We start from the raw sequence: 23275 nt of genomic DNA, 5'->3' as shown, positions 1-23275 counted from the left end.
TACTGCAATGTCTATTATTATACATATACTAAGCATAGCCATCGTTTAAAAGCGTGCATAAAATTTGATATAAGATTGGACCAAGCAGCTTTAAGTCACGAGCGGTAATGTCTTAACTCCGCCCTACTACAATCTAATTGGACAAAGGCAGTCAAAACGTTACGTAGAAACTTTTCTTGAGTCAACGCCTATTCTACTACAGTTATTGCCGAGATCAAATAGATGCCGCGGACATTAGTCTACAATATACCACGAACGCCATCAATAAATTATCAGATCTTAAACACATACCAAACTCGAGTCGATCATGAGTTTATAACTAAAGTACTTGCTCTTTAAAATCAAAGTACTGAAAGTACTATCAGACGGAGGCAGCATTTTGGAGGAAATTAAACTAATGACAATATATGATTTTTTAGCCGGGCTCTGCTGAAAGCAGAGTCCTGGCTATAGGCAGGCAAATTGCCAATGTTACTGTAAATAGCACAAGTAAACAAAAAACCAAACAGCGTCAAGGTAAAGCTTCCGCTATACCAAATAGTTACACAAAGAGCCACGTTTTGTCAAAAGTGTTTGCCATTTTGTTTCTTTTTTTTAATTTCGAATGAATTGTGTATCTTTTCTAGTTTTCTTAATAATAACGTATTTTTAAAACATTACTATGCATTTTGGACACATACAATGCGCATGAATTTCCATGAACTACTTTGCTGCGCGATGAAGAAATTGGGATTGAATATATAATGCTTGTTGCAAAATTCAAGGCAGCAACTGTTGAACTTTTTAACTTCTACTAGACAGACATATTTTTTGTTTATAGCCGCTTACAAAATGTGGTCGCTCTCTGATGCTTTGCCGACATCAAAAGCATGAGAGAGAGAGAGAGAGAGAGAGAGAGAGAGATTTATTTATTTTCAGTCTTTACTACACAATATGCATAAAGACACACCAAAAGAGCCCGGCTTTCAGTACTTCAGTACTTTGATTATTAAAGGAATAACAGCGCGTTTACAGCTTATCATGTTAGAATATTCGCGAAGCGGTCTAGTATTATTGCGCGAGGATTTTTCTTTAAGGTTGACATCAAAAATATTAAAATAATAACTGTTGTTCTCTTTTTTAACCTTATAAGTTTGCTACATTACTACTTAAAGGTGTCTATTTTTTTTTTTACAAAAAAGGAAGGAGGAAATTATGTTGCATCACAAAACAACATGGGAAACTGCACATGTTATTAAATGCATACAACCTGAATTACTCTTGTGTAATTAGATTAAGTATCATTATATTTCCTGTGTATAGTGACTTGCAAACCAACACCTATGCTAGACAAAAGATAGCCTCTAAATTGCAAACTACTTCGTCTAACCGTACAACCACCCCTACCCCCCATCCTAGCTTACAGAAGGGGTACCTTGATTACTGAGTGTCGTCGATACAGATATTCTCTTATTATGATCAGTTTAATTCGTATACTTCTTTTTCTAAACAGAACTCTCTCTCTCTCTCTCTCTCTCTCTCTCTCTCTCTCTCTCTCTCTCTCAGGTTAATACTACGGACACAATAAACACATGATCTTAATTTTGCTATTTATTTTGAATTTGCAGAGAACTCAAGTTCATTAACATGGTACCAGTTTTAATGATTCATATTGTTTGTATCATATAAAAGATTTCATGTCAATGCTATCTATTTTTTTTTCAAGTGCAACACTCTAAACACACTTCCAAAAACACTTGCGGGAGAGGGGGGTGCAGTGGAAAAGAAAGATACGTCTCCGCGGGAGATTAATTGATAATACGCGAACGAAGAAGCACACCATGTTTATTCATTGAATCTCATAATTATTTAGTATTTCGTCCACCGCTAGATGGTGCTAAGGGAATTCTCATTATTTGACGTCAAGGGCAAGACAATCACAATATTGACGTCAAGGGCAAGACAATCACAATATACGGAGGCTGTTATACAGCCTCCGTCTAAAAACATTGATGACACGGGTTAGTGTCCTTAAGAGCGATATATGTGTATTGTCTTTAATGTTTATTTCAAAGAGCTAATTGTGGTTGTTCCAAGACCCTTCTCCAACACATTTTCACGGCTTGTTTGTCCAAATAAAAAAAACAAATTAATACGTTAATTAAAAAATTCATTTATCTAAATTAATAAATAAAAATTCATAAATAATGTAAATGTGTAATTCATTTATCGAAAAATATATCGTCTGCATTGAATTCCGATCGATAGTCTGCGATTGATGTACTTGTAAACTCATTACTAACAAAACCTATGGCTTCGCCTCGGCTTTTATATTTCTAAACAACATTTCTCGACTTCGGAGGTTATTCTGCAACATTCACGAAAACTCGTACTTTATCTATTAATTATATGCTTCTACGTAGTTCGCTGTACATGCATCATGAAGGCTCAAACAGAAAGACTAGAAAAATAAGGGTTTTGAGCCATTCGTGTTAGAGACACTCGTGAATAAACAGTAGGAAACATTGTTGATTAAATCAGATATGCTTTGCATTTTTTTAATTGGTCGAATCCAGGGAAAAAATCCCGATAGATGCCAAGGGTTTGTGAGAAGCGTTGCGGATCAGAAAACATTGGCTAGCGAAGATGATAGAAAATATAAACTTGCATGTAAAATTTTATATTAAGATCCAAATTCAACTCATTGCGAGCTCATTTTCGGAAATCAGCTGATACTTTGCTAGGATATGATGCTTGTTTCTTAGATGTTAACTATTGTTGATTTGTTGCTTTGATTATATAATTATTGTAATCTTTAAATTGGTTTTAGCTCAGCAACAATGCCTGGAATAGTTGTTCTAGCGTTTTTACAGGTAGGTAATTAATAAGACGCCAAGTTCCTTGGAGTTCTGATATAGACTCTCGAGTGCGGTATATTTGAGTTTTCTGCTTGGTGCAGTTGCCTAATTCTTTGGTGTCAACGTCTTCTGAAATATTAATAACAAAGAATTTCTTTCGTTAATCTACTTATCCTGATATTTATTTTTTTTTTCAAACATGTTGTGGATTTGCAAACAGTAACTAAAGAAATATACATTGATAGTTTTTGAAGCAATCCTTCTGTACATGTACTGACTTTTTAAATTACAAATGACAAGATCACATCTGTAAGTTACTATCTATGGCATTGAAATGTAAAATTGAAATTAGAGAAGACAATCTATGTTACAATTACTTACATTCACATGCACTTGACGTCAAAAATATTTCTTTTTATTCGTAGCGGGCATGTATAGTATACACGTCCCTGTTCCTTTACTATTCTGTACAAATTATTATCGTAAGGGACATTTTATCATCTATACTTAAAAAAAAAATTTTTGACGTCAATTGGAGCCAATTTATCGACAATCACTGTTTCTCTGAAACAATCCAACATTTTTTCTTTCTTTCAGATTATTTTGATACATTGGACGCAATGCAATGGTGCTAGTTTGCCCAAATGGGTTTATAGAGTAGACTCTTGTCCAGATCCTACCAATATCAGTCAATGGATGCAGGCATCCGAATCACTAAATTGCCTTCATGATCTGTCTTCAACTGACAGTGACAAACAAAAACATGTGTATCAATGTATGCCTAGTTCGTTTTTGAACGAAACTGTAGAATTTTGTGGAAGAAATATACCCATATCTCCAGGTACTCTACACATAATTCAAATAATTTCCTTGTATGTGTTAAATACTTTTGTCTGCTTAAAACCTATTACAACATTTTTAAAGAGCTTAAATTCATTGACACCAGACAGTGAACTTTGGACCTTGGACTTCAGTGGAATCAAATTTGCTCAGAAATAAAATATTTTTTTACTAGTGATTTTTTCTCTTTAAGGTTCCTCGACACACCAAAATTTTAATAAAGAACTTTTTTTTAAGAAACCGATATCTGCTTTTAGTTATTATTATAAATATGTCTTGTAAATTTTATCAGTGAAATGGGAAATATTTTTTTTTACTGCAAACAATGTATTTTAGAGATTAAAATTTGGTCTCAACTGATGCATAATATGATTATCAATAAAAATATACCGAAGATTATCGGGTCAGGTTTATATTTTTTTTTCAATGAAACACATTTCTTTTGAAATTGTTATTCTGTAATATCTTTTAAATCTATAGATTTATTCTAAAGAATAACAAATAAATAAAGTACTTATTAAGCAATGATATTTTACAAAGATTTGTAACAAAAATGCAAAATTTGACCCCAAAAAAATGCAATTTTTCAAATTGAACTGATCACGATTGAAAAAACCTGTTCCTTATGAGAGTTATTTGAAAATTGAAATTTTAGTAAAACATTGCAGTTTATTCAAAGAAATTGATACATTTTATGAATAAACCATTTACAATCTAAACAATCTGGATCTTTGCAGACTTATTATTATTATAAAATTCAACTTTATATGATTTTGATCGGGATTAGTTCAATTACAAACGGGATTGATTCGAAAATGAGATTTTCCCCACTTCTTGAATTTCATAGTTTCGTTTGAATTTCTTGATGAAATAAGATCATGAAGCAATTGTTTAATGCGATAATGCGAGTTAGATTACATCCATAGGTTTAAAAAATATTTTTCTTTGTCATTTTCATAATATATTTTCTGCAAAATATGATAATACCTTATGCTTATTTGGCCGTTTTTGACTTTTGTTTGTTTTTATTTCTAAAGATAATTGTACTGTGCGTCAATTGATACCAAATTTTTAGCTCTAAAATATACTGTTTGCAGATAAAACGATGTTTTCGGGTTCTATTCGGAATATCATTTAAAATAATTGAAAGCCGACACTGGTCTCTTTTTTGTTAAATCACATTTATATATAAAATTATTCTTTATTGATTAATCAAATTATTTGAAATTTGTAAATTAATAATGTACTGGTGTGTCGAGCCACCTTAAAACCTTTTTTACAAATATGAGTACACCTTACATTCATGTTTTCTAGTAATATGTGCGTATGTTAAAAGTTTTTGATTCCTCCACTAAGAAAATCTTTTCCCATGTATATATACTTAAATGATTTGTCAGGTACATAAATCTTTTTACATGTTTAGGACAACGACATTCTGTTGTTTATGCAAAACTTTCACTATCTGACAATGTTTATATTTTTAATGTCACGATACAGCTACTAGAGCATTGTTTAAAACTTCTTATGTGAGGCGAAAGAAAATATATTGCTGACGATTTTATAACATGATAACAATGTAGTATGCAATCAAAATAAAATACCAAAACTTTCAAATAATGTTGGGGTAGACTTCAACCTGTTTATAAAACTGAAATTTAAATGTCATTATAATTTTTTTCAAATTATATCTATAATGTCGATTGTTGTAAAATAGATAAAATTTAGTTTTGTAATCCATAAATTGACACAGCTTTCTATGGTTCCATCTGCATTAACATGCATTTGACCACTTCAAATTACTAGACAGTATGTACTAGTATACATGTATGTGTTAACTGAAGTTTATATCAACACAACGCAAGAAAATGATTTTTGTCGGTTTTTAAAGTAGTTTTTTAGTTTAATTATATTCAGCAGGCTTGGGGCGAATTACATTGTAAAGTAATGCATTACATTACCATTACTTCATGAATTTGGGCATTAAATTACCATTACCATTACTTGATTTTCTTGAAGTAATGCATTACATTACCATTACATAAGTAAAGTAATGCATTACCATTACCATTACTTTGTTTTAAAAAAGTAAAGCTAATAAAGAGTTTTTGCAAATGTTTCAAATATAAAACACTCTTTATCATATCTACAGGTTCATGCTCAGTATCAGGTTCAAATTCAATGACTTTACAAGAGTCATTCTTTATTTGCTCAATATATAATCATCTTGTGGCATTATGAACAACATATTACATAAGTAAAATGATATTTATAGACATTTGGCATGATTCAATGTAGGATACGAAATAGAGACACAGAATTACATGCATAACAAAAAATAATTTATGGAATAATGTTGCGGTTATCAAAAGCTAAATAGAGATATTTCCCCAGATTACACAAATCTTTATAATTTTGGACACTTAATTGTATTATTTCATAAACAGATGGTTTTTCCGGGTTATATTTCTTAAGATACTGTATTTGATCGTATTTCTTTCTACTGAGGACACTTTAAGACAAAAGATTGCTGTTGCACTTTATGATCGAAGTTTCAAAGGGTTCATCTTTTCACTGCATCCTGTTAGTTTGAAAATCTTCCCAGCTATACTAATTACATGTTTTACAGGAGCAGTCGAAGCTTGGACTGAAAAGTACTGTTTGACGATCTTTATCTTAGGATATATAAGTGCAATAATAGAAAAAATACATGAATCTTGTATTTTCTATCAGTCCAAACTAATGTACAGTGTACTTAATATACAAGAGAGAGAGAGAGAGAGAGAGAGAGAGAGAGAGAGAGAGAGAGAGAGAATGAGTAAGCACAATAATTTTCAAATGGGTTGTAATATTGGAAGTGATATTGATTTTCATCATGGATGGACAGTGCATTCATTTTGCTTTCAAAGGTGCATGTCTGTCTCCTATTCTATTGGGACATAGCGAAGGGAAGGGGATTGGGGTGTTTAGCACTTCTTATAACAATAGATTGTTTTGATACTTAGATTATCCTGGGGGGGGGGGGCATAGTGTGTTGTTGACACATTTCTTATTGAAGTGCAAACTAATTGGAGTAAATTGTTTAAATGGTTAAAAATTAATAACAACACTCTTAAAAATGTGCTGTTATATTTAGTAATATTAACAATCCAAAAATGAATTTTTAAAAATCTTTTTTTGATAATACAATTAAAACATTTTTATCTCAAGAATTATTTCTTTCTTCTGAAAAAAAAAATATTCAAATTAAATTTCAACTATTCATTTATTCATCACATTTTTTAACGTGAACATGGATAAATAAGCATAGTAATGCAAAGTAATGCCATGTAATGCCAGCATTACACTAGATTTTGGAAAGTAATGAATTACATTACCATTACTTGTAATGCTAATTTTGTGGCATTACACATTACTAGCATTACTTTGAAAACATGTAATGCATTGCAATGCATTACCATTACATTTAGCATTACCCCAAGCCTGATATTCAGACACATTGATTTGATTACAAGTAAGAAGTGTTGGTCAGATAATGAATAACAATGTTTTAAATATGGGAGCGATACTCAGTTGATGAAATTATCTGTGTTTAACCAACAGGACATTGCCCTATTTACAATTATGAATACGGACATAACACCCAACCAACATACTTCAATTGTATTAGCTTTACATCAGGGTGTCCAAACAAGGTTTTTTTCTCCAAAGAAGTATTTAAACGTAAGTTCAGTGTTTTTTAAAATAGATTTTCGTCGCATTTGGAGTTTTGATTGGACATATATTGAATTTAATAATAATTTGATCATAATTTTATCAAAATGATGAAAAAACCTATATATTAACTACTCGTGTGAAGGTATGCCGTTTCTGTAGATTTCTTGTTTTGAAGGAAATTTCTTTTTAAATTAAATATAACGTAAACTTTGTTCTCACTAGCAACAGGGAAGAAAGAGTAAGATATTCAACCCGAAAATTACAAGGATACTTATTAAAGTTGTTCATAATTATCGTCAAAGCAAGGAAAAAAAGACAGCTACTCCATGTCTTGGTACTGACATGTTGTTCATGGATATTTTCCGGTTTCCGCTTATATTTACTGACAAATAAACCAGATACATAAATAGAAACTTTATAATTATTATGTATGTTGGTTAATTAATATAGGATAAACTGTTTATTTGACGCTGAAACCTTGAGAAAAGTTCACTATTCTTACATAACACAAATAATTTATATATGTACTCATCATTTTTTTTTCTTGATACTGTTAGTTTGATTTTTTCGGACCATCACACTAGTTTTTTGAATCGATATCACCACTTTTTGACACTGATGACGTAGTACACAGTAAATAAAGTATGTGTTTAAGCGCATTTTAAAAGAGTTCCATTAAAACTTGTTAAGTTCAAAAGGAAAAGTATGTACAATTGATTAAAAAAGTCGAATCACGTCTCTTTGCGCGGATTAATATCAAATAAAACTAGACGCTTCGCTTCGCATCAAGTTTCATTAGATGATCCGCGCCTGACAACTTGACGCGATTCAACTATTTCGATCAAATAACTGTTTTGATTATATCCAAATTCCATATATATATATATATATATATATATATATATATATATATATATATATATATATATATATATATATATATATATTCATTCTTAATTATAAACAAGAAAAGTTAAAGAATATGCCACGTATACAAATAATATCCGTTAATAACTAGGTATTTTGAGTTATTGTTTCATTGCTTTAGTTATATGTAAATAAGAATTCATAATTTTTATATGTTTAGATCCAGAGTGCTTGTCTCTTGACCGTGAGTTCAGTTGTTTTAAAGCTGACAGAAAATGTCAAATTTTATCAGTCATGTGAGTAAAAAAATTGAAAATTAACATGTGCTAATTTCTTAATTGATAAAATAAGTACGCTGAATACAACCTACTATTAAAGGAAAAACAATTTGTTTTAGAAGTATGAAAAATTTCAAAATATTAAATAAAATAAAAAATAAATGACTGTTTACATAATTGTTGAAATTTGTCATTTTAGTCCAAGCTCAACAAAGACTGCAATTGCTGCCACAACTATAAAAATCACTACCTTGTAAATACCCTTTACTTATTAGTTAAAATATTGATATTTAAGATCTTCAAAATATATATTATATTAAACTTATGAATTGATCTATATCTAAAGAGTAGCGTTGACACCAGAGAGCAAGGTAACATTCACGAAGACAGATATCAATGATTCAACTCGTAAGTTCTTTTATAACTTATCTAGTGTTTGTGATTTAAATTCAAATAAATATGACCGTTTTTAAAACAATAAAACAAATCTGAATTATTTAACAATGATGATATATTTCATTCTTTTTTTTAGATTAAGAATATGTTTGAAATAAAGCATTACACTTTATAAAATAAAAAAAAAAATGACGATTACATTTAAATTATAAACATACATATGATTACCAAACATTAAAACGTAACATGATTCAAACACATCAATAAATAAAGGATAATGATGCGTATAGAATATACATTTAACGAAGCTGAGCACAGATCGAGTACGCACGCTTTCGCGCAGCATTTCATTTGTACTGTGACGTTATCTTTTTGCTTGGTTGACGCCATGGTGTGATAGTTTCAACTGCAGATGTTCTGCCAAATTTGTTGAAAATAGCTCGTTTGACGAGCAAAATTGATATCATATTGTGTAATAAACATGAATGTCTCGAAGTATAAGCTATATTTGGGCTCCGGTCGAAAAGGTAAAGAGGGTTCAGCAAGCCCAGCCCTCTGTCCCGTTTTCTTAACCCGCCTAAATATAGCTTAATTCATATATTTCAAGACAATAACCATGTATTTTATATCACTGACCCTTAATGTGTTATGTTATGTATTCATTTATTACTAAATTATGTCTGAATGATTTAATAATACTATAAAGATCACCATTTCCACATTTGTCAAATAAAAAAAAGCCTTTATCTGACAAATCTGGTAAATTGGGCATACAAAAAAACCCAACTTTGATAAGACCCCTTCAACAAACCAGGAGGTAAAAGGTTTTTTTTATTTGACCATTTGATGCCTTTTAGCAGTAACTTTAATATGTAGAACAGAAAAAGAATTCTCTAGGGCAGAAGTTTAAAAAAAATGTAAAAAAAAAATGTGCAAAATTGATACATTTCAAGCAAAATCCCATAGAGTCCTATGTTAAAAATTAACAAACTTTATAATGACCCCTTAAACAAACGATGTTGTAAATGTCTTATCTTTTTTTATCTTAAATAATAATTATATCAATAGAAATTCATGTTCAAAATTTCATTCAAAATTATAGGACAGAACAAATGAGACCCGGCCTCGTTAATTGAATATTTATATCAATACGTCTTACAAAACTCAATTTGAATGAATAATGATATTAAAGTCGTTTTTACCATCATTTTATTGATTTAAGAAAATAGGAACTATAAGATTCTTTTTCAAATTATATGAGGTTTTACAAACATAAACTATTCTTGCTTCTGTGGATCATCTCAAGTCACAACTATCGAATGTGATCTTACACAATCATTCTAATCTTGGTCTTCACTTTGGAACATCGAAACGTGCGAATGCGTTCGTATCCGTCAGAATGCGATATATTAAAAATGCACCAATAGAGGATATCTATATTGTGTGATTTTATATTTGCTTTATCCAACGAGTTAAAATGGTGTATATATTCGCGAGGCTTGCCGAGCGAATATAACCATTTCAACGAGTTGGATAAAGCAAATATAAAATCACACAATTATAGATGTTCTATTTATCTCATACAATTTGATTTATATTATGAAGCTTTTGAGACAGTCCCTTATGTGACCCGAATTGTTTTTTTTCAAAGATGATAAACGATGATGCAACGTTGTGTTATGCGGCTATTGTGACCTTGCGCAATACAATTTAGTACGTCATTCCTGAGATAAATCTAACTGTTTTAATGTAAAGTTTCACTGAAATAAACCTTAAAATAATTTTTTAGCTCTAAATAATTTTTCTTAGAGCTTTTTCACTTGATAAAATGGAAATTCCGATTAGAAGATTTGAATGATCAAGTTTGTTGACATGCACAAAGTTGCGAATGCTCGTTAGTTTGAATTAACTCGAACGAGGAACAGTTGTTGATGTTTAATAAAACAAACACTAGGCTAGCTTATGATTCGAAATTGAAAACAGTGATTAAGGATGCTTACTGGTGGTGGAATAAAAGTCTTATGAAACATTATTTCGGTAAGTTTATGTATATAAACACAACCAGAGCGCTCTGTTTTCATCGCGTCGTCAGGATGGACTCCTTGATAGTTAACGTAATTTGCAGTTTTATAAACTTCACAAAGCAAATTGAAAGTTGGAAGTGGCTAAATTTATCAAAAATCTTGACAAACAAGAAAAAAGGGTCTTGTGGTTATGGTTATGAATAACTTTGCAAAAAAGATGTGGGGGAGCTAACCCCCCCCCCCCCCCCCGTTCCGACGCCTGTGCTACGCAGTTATGTGTTTTCCTTCATATTTGTAATTTAAATCTTTGACAAAATCAATTTTATATTAATTTTTAAAGTAGATATAGTTATGTTGAAAGTACTAGCAAATCTTCGAAAATAGGTCACTGAAGCGTTAAAGCGAGGGGTTGTGTCAAAAATAGTTCGGACCGGAAGTATTTGATAAAGCATCACCCGTTTGATATAGCAAAGGTTTATCACACGGATAATATACACCACACGTATGAGATAAATTACAATATTTTACGCTCAAGTTTGAGTATATAACGGTTACAGTTACGATTGTAAACAGCGCAATAAATACATGTACATACTGTCTGACCATGGTCGTGACAATTTGAGGAACATTATACATATGTAACACCACCCATCATAGTGCGTTTCTGTCTTGTCCAATATTGAATCCGATCATCACAATTTGTTGTGATTTGTAGCGATGAAATACAAATGAATTATTAGATATTTTCATTTGAAAGTAGTTACTCATTTATCCTTTGCATACGCTATGCATTAAAGTGTTTAATGCAAGGTAAACGTAGCCGATCGCTGCCTTTAAAAATATTTTTTAAAATGATCATTACTATTCGTTACTTTTTGCGTAATCTTATTTAGGTAAGTTGTTAATAATTCGTTTTAAGAAAAATGAATGAAAATGAACTAAATATTTCTACAACTGACGTCATTAAAGTGCAAGTATATTATTAAACTTAAAATTAATCTGTTTATTTTAAAGCTTAGACTAAAATGTGTATATAATATCTATTTTGGTAATGAACCGTCTTATATACATGAAATTTTAAATTAAAGTCCTTTATATCTGTACGAAACTTAGGGCAAACTTAGCTGCAGGTCTGTAGCTCCCGGTCTGAAAAAAATCCGGATGGACGACCTAAGAGCTACAGTGCCTCCTATAGTAAAAATCTTCAATTTACGGCGCACAAAAAATTGCGCTAGATTTGGACTGATTAACCTTATTTCCAAACACATTTTGTACAAATATTTGATTCCAAAAAATTCATCGGACATTTTACTACAGAAAGCGTCACTTTACTTGCCTCTAATATTCTTTATGTTTTTTTGACCCCTCCTATAAAATCGTAACAGTAACTCGTGGGTAACTGGAATAGGAATGGTCATTTATTCGAGACATATCAGAATAAATGACAGACAATGAACATATATACAATCAATAAAAAGACTGGGAACAGAAATATTAAGCAATGAAAACACAAGGTTGGTGTCAACCTTAGACTAGAAAACGTATATATTACAAAAGAAGCACCAGAGTTAACAAAGTACGTTTAACTAAAAAATGTCCCCGAGTCTGGGTTGTAAAATTGTATAATCAAAAAACATATTGTAGATGTAAACTTATGTACAGTTAGAACCAAAAATGACAATATGGGTCGTTATCTGCTAATATTCTTTTGAACAACATCACCAGTCTCGTAAAGTGATATTTACACGTTAAAATGGCGACTCTTGTTCTCGACGTAAATTAATATACTTTGTTTTCCGCGGTCGGTTAGCATGTTTAAAAGAAAGTCTGAGGCAATTAAAGTGATAAAATCATTAGTTAATTTCCTGAAAAATTTAACGTTACTAACTGTTTTCACAGAATTTGTGTGCAAATAAGGTTAATCAGTCCAAACATAGCTCATTTTTTTGTGCGCCGTAAATTGCAAATTTTTACTATGGGAGGCACTGTATCTCCCAGGTCGTCCATCGAATTTTTTCAGACCGGTAGCTACAGACCTGCAGCTAGGGCAAACTCTAATGAAGATTTTTTAGAACTTGTGTCAACGCATGTCAAGTCGACACTTTTTACTACAATGGTATTAAAGACTGAAATGAACTATTTACCATCTCATATTAAATGTTCCAACAGAAAGATTTTTTGAATCAAAAGTAAAAGGTTTTGTTTAAAAAAAAAGAAGGACATTTTAGATAAAATGGTATTATGTTGTAATAATAGACAGTATGTTATTTTATTATATGCATATTATAAATTTCATCATGCATGTATGTATACTCAGTATTTTTTGCGCTGTCCATGGTGTAATTATCACAGTGCCAACATATTTGATACAAACTTAAATAGTATTGCTTTAAATATTTTTTTTAAAGCAATGTTTTGTATATCATTAAAAGAACCCGGTTGGAAATAAGCTCTCGAACATTCATGGGTTATCCTATTATCACATCTTTAATGTCTTTCCAACACCATATCTTTGAAATAATAACCATTATTGAAACATACTTTGTACATTAAGTATGTTTAAATGTATAATGACACGATTCCAGATAAATCTTTTTAACGCTTTTAAAAAAAAATATATTGTGTCCAAAGTTTCTGTTTTCGTCACATTTGGACGACTTTTAATTAAAAAACACATTTATGTGAAACAAATACAGTCGAAATCGATGGAAGGGAAACTGTCCAATATACGTTGATAAACACATAGCCATTTTTTACTCCGAAAATTCACAGGGACGAAGACTGATTTCTTACGGATATTGATAATTGAAAATGTTTTCATTTTTTCTCCATTCGGAAGTCACTCGGAATATCTCGCACAATTTTTTAACGTTATCATCTGGGTACTTTCATGTTTGTTGCAATGAAAATCCCAGCAGAGTCCTTTATTTTTAGCCGTGTATTGTAATCTGATCAGCTAGAGGGATAGTTTAAAAAAAGAATTCTTGCAGTATTTTCGTTTTTTTTAAATGAACACCTGTTTAACCCTGAGGTATGTATAAATATCAAGTAAGTAAGCAAAATGTGAATCGAGGATGTATTGGAACAGAGTATTGCTATGTATTCTTTCGATGAGACCATGATCCACAAAAAGGTAAAAATAGATTACCGACATAAATAGAAAAATCTTGACATGTGTTTTTCATGAGTCTGGCGGTTAATATTTGACTACTCATCAATGTCAATATCGGTGTCAATGTATACATTGGTTAGCTTAACGTCATTTGATTAAAATGTATTGATTCCACTTTTTTCATTGAATTGTTATTCCTTTAAGTTTCTCCTTTTTTACTTTCATGAACACAAAAAGTCGTAGTTTTTTGTATTGGTATATTGTGTATTTGGCCAATTATTTTAGGGGAAAAAAGTCTGGTTTGTTTAGAGTTTAGAGAAAAGTTTTTAAGAGAAATGTAATTAAAATTTAATGCCTAGATGCCAAAGCTATTTTTCTTATTTCATTACATAGTGTGCGTATGAAACAAAGACATTTTTTTAGGATTGTAATAAACATGACATTGAACTGAGAAAATCTGTCATCATTAAGTATTTAATAGATTTATTTATTTCCAATTTACATACCTTCAAAGTACCGTTTTACAAGTTTTAAATGATAAATCTAAATACCCGATGGCAAAGTCATTTTTCTATATCAGAGAGGTTTGTATCTTGTAGCAACATATATATCACACGAATATAGACATCAAAAGAAAGCAAACCACCCCCCCCCCTACCCCGAAATATGAAGACAGATATAGACCACCATAGTTACACATATCACGTGATGGAGCAAAACAATGAGATAGGACATGTTTTTTAACAACTATAATTTATCAAATGGTAAAATCATGTGGTTTCTTATGAATTTGATAACGATGGGATTTGCTTCACCCTAAGAAAGTATTACATTTATCATTACTTCAAAATGTATTTTTTTTTACTTTCGTTTTGAAAAAAGTAAACATAATGACAATAAAATGTACCATTCTTTTGTTTGTTTTTAGTAATACAGGCTAAGATGCCAAATTTCAGCTTAATGAATTGAAACGCTATGCAAAATATGTAAGTATGGATTTGATAACGAGAAATATATACGGTATATGTCTATTTATTCTACATATAACATCTTAAAAAGCGCCACTCAAAGTTTTAAATCTTCCTGATTTTTTCGGTAATGTTACATGTATCGAACAAATACTACATGCATTGGAGAAGACTTCCCTGACATACTTAAAGAATTTAACCAGATATGTCCCAAAATTATCATGTATAGCATCAAATTTTGATCATATTTGAAATCTGATAATATGAGCTATAGCCTAAAGTATATACCACATCAACTTATTATCCTAAGCATACTTTTTAAAAATATTATTTCGAGAATTCATGATAATGACTATCATTTTTTTAAAATAAAGATACATGTAGTTGTGAGTGCCCCGACGGCATGGCTGGGGGATTCACGCTGACTTAATTTATTTCATGTATGTATACCGCAACTGCTGAAATATCTAATGATTTCATTTTAATTTAAGTATAGGTCGTAAATTGGAATAATAGCTAGCTATATGTGTACACAATAATCTATAGTATAATTAAGCCATGTTGAGAACTTCTTCTTTTAACAAGAATTATATATATATTTAGAAAATTAAAATTATCAAAGCGAATATGTCACTTCATGTTTAATGATAACGCACAATTTAACTGCTTATTGTTTAAGAACAAGAACCTTTTGCTATCTAGTGATAATTCTGCTATTGTAGTTGATAATGCTTCATCATCAAAGTTTGTCTTTGCCCCAGTGGGTATACAGAGTGAACTCTTGTCCAGATCCTAAAAATATAAGCCAGTGCATAAAAGCATCCAAAAGACTAAATTGTTATCATAATCTGACATCAAGTATTCCAACGGAACAAGAAAGAATATATCATTGCTTGCCAAGTTCTTTTCTCAACGAAACTGTAGAATTTTGAAGCCGAAGTGTACCCATTGAGTCAAGTAGTCTCTCTCTCTCTCTCTCTCTCTCTCTCTCTCTCTCTCTCTCTCTCTGTTTTCCATCACAAATGAAGCTATTGTTATGGTTTTTATGAGATAGAAATGACAATTAATTTTGTATAGTTTGTTATTTTGTTTTTGTTAAAATCATTGTCATGGCTGACGATCTATAGGAAACTGTCCTGTCTACAGTTATGAGTTCGGAACAAGCACTACACCTATTTCCTATAATTGTACTGATTTTATTTCTGGATGTCCAACAGCGATGTTTAAATCAAAAGATATTAATAATAAAGGTTGCAGTAGCTTTACTGCAAGTTTTGATCGATGGAGACTAAAGTATTTAAAGTAGTTCAAAGTTATTATGTAAAAGGGTTTTTGAATTTTTGAATCTAGGCTTTAAATGTTAGATTGGTTATGTCTACGTTAGCAAAATAGCATATCAAATACTCAATTGCAAATGAAAAAGTCATTGGCTTTGTTTTATTTTTGTAGTTTATCAATTTTAATCATTTTTAAAATATCGATAGTGAAAATTGTTAATTGTTAAAAACACAAAAGATGTTTTATGCATGATGAAAATATATTTTGGGTTCGCTGTTCCTTTGCAGTTTTTTCACAGACTGTGTTGATGGGTGATGTACTAAAAAAGGCAATCATACTGTAATAATCTGCAATGTTGAAAATTCAAAATGTACAAAAACAATATATGTGGACTTCAAACACATTTCATTCACAATTAGAAAATTTATTTAAAAAATAAGAAAAATAAAATCTATTGAAATAGGAAAAAAGAATATAAAAAAGTGTTTAATAAGAATACCCTGGATACAAAGCAATTAAATCTTACATAAATGAATAGTTAAGGCAAGATAGCTTGCGACCCCATTTGATAACTAAAAGAAAACCTAACATGCGAAAAAGGGATGTTCACTTTAAATTTAAAATCAAGTCTAACGTAATGCTTGTTGTTTTTGTTAAAAAAAATGTCTCTTTTGTTTCAGTTCCGAAGTGTTTGAAATTAAATCGAAAATTGCGTTACTTGAAAGCCGAAAGAAACTGTACAAGTGTTTTAGTTACGTACGAATATCTTTTTAACAAATAGTTACCGTTTCATAAATACTTTAACAAACACTGTCAATAAATGACAATGCATTTTTATGATTTTGTACATGTAGCAGATAGTTTACATATCAATTGTTGTATATTGTAGTGTAGCGTATGATCAATAAAATGAATCAGTGACATAGTTTTGGACATTACAACCAAATTAAAAATCATTCACTATGAAGTGCACAAAAAATAATAATAATAAAATATATATTTTATAAATAAACATAAAACTTATATGTACTTACATACAGAAAAAAGGATTCTCAGAGAAAAACAATCATAAACGCGTTTAAGCAGAAAGCTTCATACTAGCTAGATACATGTAAAACAAATGATTATAACTAAAGCATAAACTCGAACTCTAACGATACCCAACCATATTCATATAATAGTGTTGTGTTGTGCAGGATCTATGCCTAAATAGTAGTCACGGTTTGATAAATAGTACACGAGCCGGATCGAGGTTAATGCACTATTTATCAAACCCTGACTACTGTTTTGGCATAGTACATGCACAACACAACACTATTATTATTATCATGCCGACTGTTGAATATACTGACGTGCTTTACTATAAGTAATTTTGACGTTTGAGTGTTGACTAGTCCCTAAAAATAATCACCGGAAAAGCAAGCGTTTGTTGTTTTTTTTCAATCAATCAATCAATTTGATTGTTTATTTAATCAACGAGTTGTTGTACAATAAAAGTCACCAAAGGTTTATCTTCTTTTCAAGAAATGGAGGACGTTTGACCTTCCTGAGAAAACTCGAAATGTTTAGAAGACGAAATCTCATTGAATTTTTTTCTTGTACATTCTTTATCAAGCGTCATTTTAAAAAGCGTTTTTGCGATTCTCATGTAGAATGTGTTTGAAAAGTTTTCAATCAATCTGTTAAAAAGTTTATCAAAAAATTTAACTTTAAAATTATCGTCAATAATGAAGTGTTTTTGGAAAGATGAATAATTTTAATTGCTTGATGTCAGTCGTATATATATATACCATAAGAAATATTATCGGCTAATACAGCGTTGCAGTAGCGCGTTGGGATGGACTGTTTTGGCGTCGTAAGTTCGAAACTCGCTGTCAGCGCTTGTAAGATATACGTTGAAAACATTTGCCGTGCTCTATTTCGGCATAATATGCTTACGCTATATAAATCCTTTGCATACTATGTGAAAATAGATGAGTGTTGAATATATCGCGACTAACTGACAGGAGGCATAATAATGAATAACATTACTATTTAGATATTTGTAAAGAGTTCTGTATTATAACTTGTCTTCAGTGAGTTTTTATTTTAACTTGAAGCTATCAGAAACATGTTTAATTAATTATTTTGTTGTTGTTTTTAAAAGTAAACATTTAAATTTGAGATGAAAGTAAACATTTATGAGTAATTTAAAACCAATGTAAGAAGAGAAAAATTGATTTTAAACAGCATTTATTAAAACTGAAATTAACAAGGATAAGAATATCGTTATTCATCAATGCATATTGAATGGTAGAATACTTGAGAGTGTAAAAAGTGTTTTATATGATTAACGTATAAGAGTTTCTACAACCATACATTTCATTGGTTGAATGTTGGCGTTTTTATCGAATTTTATAAAAGGTTATATAGAATATTTTTTATTATCAAATTGTTTTTATTTTCAGGGTGATTTCAAACCGAGAAACTAATGCTGAGAAACTCGTTTCATTATTTATGTAAACATTAAATCATTAATATACATGTAGTATGAGCTCTTAAAGGTGCATGGTCACAATTTTGATCAAAAATTAATTTTCCGATTTCATTGTTTAAAATATTCTAGTAAGGCATTTTAATAGGCAACCGAAATTTGAGTGTCATTTTTTGAGTTATAAGCGAGTAACAGTGCTTGCAATTCTTTGCTATGTAAACAGGACTTTTGTTTACATTTTGAATGTTGAAGTGAAAATTCCTATTTTAGACCTAAAATGAATGATTTAAACGCAAGGGACTGTTTATTTATGCTTAAAATGAAAAAGAAGATAGATAAATCAGCTTGAAAAACATTTTTAATGGTATATTGTACCTTTTATATTTCATTTGATTTTTAAAAATGCTTTCCTAAAGCATTGAAAGTAATGAAAACAGAAAAATTAAATTTGGGAAAAATCGTGACCATGTCCCTTTAAGGACTGTAATAAGAAATTGATACCACCTGCCAAGATCAGAATCAGCAAAATAAGAAACTGCTAAAAGTAAAATTATTGTTTCAACTATTAATTGATACTTAAGCTTAAAAAAAACTTTGATAGTGTTTTGGGGCAATTAATTGGGAGATTATTTTACTTGGTTGATACAAAATACAAAAAACTAAAACGATGTAGATAAATTTATTTTATTTCAAAAGCCTATTTGTTTTTTTTACTTGAAAAATATAAGAAAAGCGAACAACAAAAGTACTTTCTTTATCTCCAGATGTATCTTTTCGACATTGGCTGTTGTGGGAATTTTTCTATGTATGTTAATTTTTTTCTAACAAAACTCAAATAAATGAAACGGTTTTTTAATGTTAATTTCGTCAAACAGTTTGCAATAATAAATGATGTATATCTTATTATAACATATACGGATGATATATGATTTGTCACGTTTGTACACTTGCCAAAAGACAAAGACAGTTATCTAACATTTAGCCAAGATGAAACCATTCATAGTGACCATAATATAACAGATCGACTTCTTATTTCATAACAGAAAGAAATAGATGTCTTAACATATTAGTAATAGCTTGAATAAACTCACTAGTTTGGAAATATATAAAATAGATGTAAAATTATTTAATCAAAGTATTGATAAAGAGAATAAAATGAAATGACATAGACAATTGTGTAAGGAAAATCAGTTTTATGTCCTCGTGGCAAAACATAATAATATAAATATATAAATGTTTTTTGAGTTTGATTTTTTTGATGTCTTGATAGTTATTTGTTTTAAGTCAATCCCCCAGTATATTTATATTTTATAAAATAGATTGGTAAATGTTCACTGTATCTATTTATTTGATTAGATATACATACAATGTAGACGTTTAATTTCAATCTGCATTGTCAAAAAAGTAGAACCTACCATGATATGACCCGCTGTCAGTCGATTTGCTGGTCTACCTTAGATATGTTTGAAAAAGGTATAAATTAACTTTCATTACTTAGATAAGCAAATAATTGAAAAAGATTTTGAACCTTTAATCCTACGCAGCTGACATAAAACTATCGAATTTAAATTTTTTTTTACCAAAATGCAATATTTGATTTCTGTCATAACGGATTAATTTCGTTTAATAGTTTAAAAAAGTTAAAAATGCAAATCATACACGATTTTAATAAAAATGTAATATACATCATTACATTTTAGACCCCCTGTTGTCTTCAAACGAGTTAACATCTGATGAGAAACTGAGCTTTTCTGTTCTGCAACAAAGTACTGATACATGTACTTGACATATTAAAATTTATAACATATTCAAGTATACTTTAGATATACATATAATAGTATTTGTTTTTCAAACATCAAATCAGAGATTTAGACACAAAGTTTCTCTATATAGCTAAGAGTAGATCAGTACAATGAAATATTTCCTATAATTCTACAAGTCTCATTAAGTTAAAATAAGATTGACTGGTATATCCTAAGCTGTTATAGATATACATACTTTTAGTACATTTTGAAGCAAGAGCTTTAATTCTTATGCATTTCTATGTATCTTCTAGTAATTGTTTTAAATAAAGGTAATTTTTTTAACTTATGTACAAAGCAATAATTAAGAGTGATATCTGAACTGTGTATACTACTATATATCTAGTCATCAATATAATGTACGCATCATAAATATGTGATATGGTTTTTATGTATAAGAGGAATTTTTCGTGACTTGAATGTGAGATAAAGGGGAAAATAATAAATGCTGTAATTCTGAAGCAGATATGACATTATTGTAGACTTAATTATTTGGAAATGACTGGTATTGTTGCTTTTTATCTATAATGAAGAATTAGTTTTGATGGATATTAAAGTATTGTATTATAAAAACTGTAGGTATATACAATTTAAAAACGCTATTAATATTTTCATCTTTCAAAATATTGGAAGTTAATGGAAATATCTTTAATGTGTAAACACATCAGTTAAAAAATGCTTCTTTTAAACCTTTTTGAAAATCGAAAAATCTTTGCCATAACAACATGTACAATAAGAATCTGTATCCTGGAATTTGATAAAAATCTTGAAAACAGAATTTTATAAGTCATAAATATTGATTGTATAAGTCATATGGATTTAGAAAAAAAGAACTGATGATAAATTGTAAGAAAGTTGTTTGTGTGATGTGTATGATAAAATTGTTTGTGTTTTGTATACAAATCAATAAATACTTCAAGAACTTTTTTAATTGTTGGGTGTTTTTTATAGTAGTATAAAGATGAAAAACCCAAAACTAGAAACAGCAAGCTGTGAGATGTTTGTGTTTATCAAAATGTGAATTTTGTTTGTGTTATAAAAATAAAAGTTTGGTTTTATTTTCTTGCGTATATTTTGCCTTCTTTTAAGATATCAGGTCAAAGGTCAATATTCGGTCCCCTTTAAAAGGTACATTTATTTATTAAGAATTATTGATGAAAAAATGGTACGTTTTAAAAAAATATTTCTTCTCAAAACCAATTGACTGGACAAGCTGTAACTTTTATGGAATCATCCTTAGGTTGTATAGATTCAACTTTGTTTAAATCATGATCCCCGGGGGTAGGGATGAACCACAATAGGGGTGGGACAAAATTTTAAATAAACATATAGAGAGAAAATTTTTATCGAAAACCAATTGGCCAGACTAGCTGTAGCCTGTGTTAATCATTTTCAGATAGTGTAGCTTCAAAGAAGATGGGTGAATAAGGCGTGTAAAATGCCTATATAAGGAATGATTAGATACTGCAAAATTAAAATATCAATAAAACTGATTTTTTTTAAATGATTAAAAACAATGTATATTTAATGTAACATAGGTTTGTAACCCTTAAATAATTCAAATACTTGCAATAGGTTGATTTAAAACCTCCAAATAATGTCAATTTTATAACTTCAATGCCTTTTATCTTATAGAGTAGGTCTGAGCTCCATATTTTTGTCATAGTCTAAATGCGGTTTAATGGAATTTAAACTGGTTTTAATAAACAAAAATGTGGAGAGATGACCCACTATACATTAAAAATACCATTTTGTAGCCCAGCAATTGAACGTTTTAGAATAATAATGCAAGTCCGAAAATTCGTGGCCAATGTCTCATACAGAATTTAAACAACACACTTTGTTGTGAATGAAATGGCTCAGTGGTTAGAGCACCAGGCACTAGGTAACTTTATATAACTTGTGTTTTTAGGTTGTGGGTTCGATACCAAAAATTTAGATTTTTTTTTATCGTTTTTTGAAATATTTCAAGCTGAATATAGTTAAAAATTACCCTTTTGTAAACTTGTATCATAGCATATCAAATATATTTAATTGAAAAAATATTAAATTTGAAATTGTATTTTACGACTAAACCAAATGGGCAGTTGCCCCATCTTATTCTTCCATCTTCTTTGTTCAAATTAGGATCCTTTTGGGGGGAAAGGAGGGGGGGGGGGCACAAAAGGAAGGTCTATTTTAAAAACTTTAAAAATACACAGAGAAATTCATTCTATTCAATAACCCTATATTCTATAACTTGTGTGGAAGAATTGTTAGACAGATTCAAGTTTTTTTCAAATGGTCCCCGGGATTAGAATGTGACTACATTGGGGCGGGATGGGTAAATTGTTGAATTTGTTTTTTGAATTCCTGGGGGCAGATGACAGACCGAAAGGAAGGACATTGCATTGGTATTGTCTTCCTGCTACAGAAAGCGGAGAAATTTTAGATGTGTATATTAATTGACGCGAAAAAGTATGCATCTTTCAAGTCTAGAGGAACTGTCCAATCTTAGGGGTTTAGCGCCTCTTTAATAGACTTCAAGGTCAGCATCTTGAATTTCTTTCGTTTTAGAAATCTGTTTTAGAAATCTGTTTAATTCTTCAGATTCAAAATTGGACGCAATTTACCGGGCCTTTTGGGAGAAAAGTTGTTCTTGAAAAAAGTAAACGTTTTTCTTGCCTTTGCACTTTCTCTGTAAGTG

The 23275-nt window shown here is 30.1% G+C and overlaps 1 protein-coding gene and 1 long non-coding RNA gene across 5 annotated transcripts in view; both read left to right on the top strand.

Annotated features, from left to right (window-relative positions):
* The window catches only part of LOC128178796 (uncharacterized), a 48299-nt gene that overhangs the window by 3758 nt on the left and 21266 nt on the right, over positions 1-23275 (top strand). The window lies entirely within an intron of this gene.
* LOC128178809 (uncharacterized) lies at positions 14782-21515 on the top strand. Of its 3 annotated transcripts, none has more exons than XR_008242995.1 (4): positions 14782-14832; positions 14997-15054; positions 18762-20260; positions 20488-21515. It is a non-coding gene; the product is annotated as an uncharacterized LOC128178809 (long non-coding RNA). The 3 variants fall into 3 exon arrangements; XR_008242997.1 differs by having other exon boundaries at positions 14804-14832; positions 20144-20260; XR_008242996.1 differs by lacking the exons at positions 14782-14832; positions 14997-15054 and adding an exon at positions 15102-17070.

This window comes from Crassostrea angulata, chromosome 3 (assembly GCF_025612915.1).
Source record: "Crassostrea angulata isolate pt1a10 chromosome 3, ASM2561291v2, whole genome shotgun sequence".
Lineage (NCBI taxonomy): Eukaryota > Metazoa > Mollusca > Bivalvia > Ostreida > Ostreidae > Magallana > Magallana angulata.
Note: the sequence above shows the minus strand (reverse complement) of the source record. Positions and strands in the feature narration are given on the sequence as shown.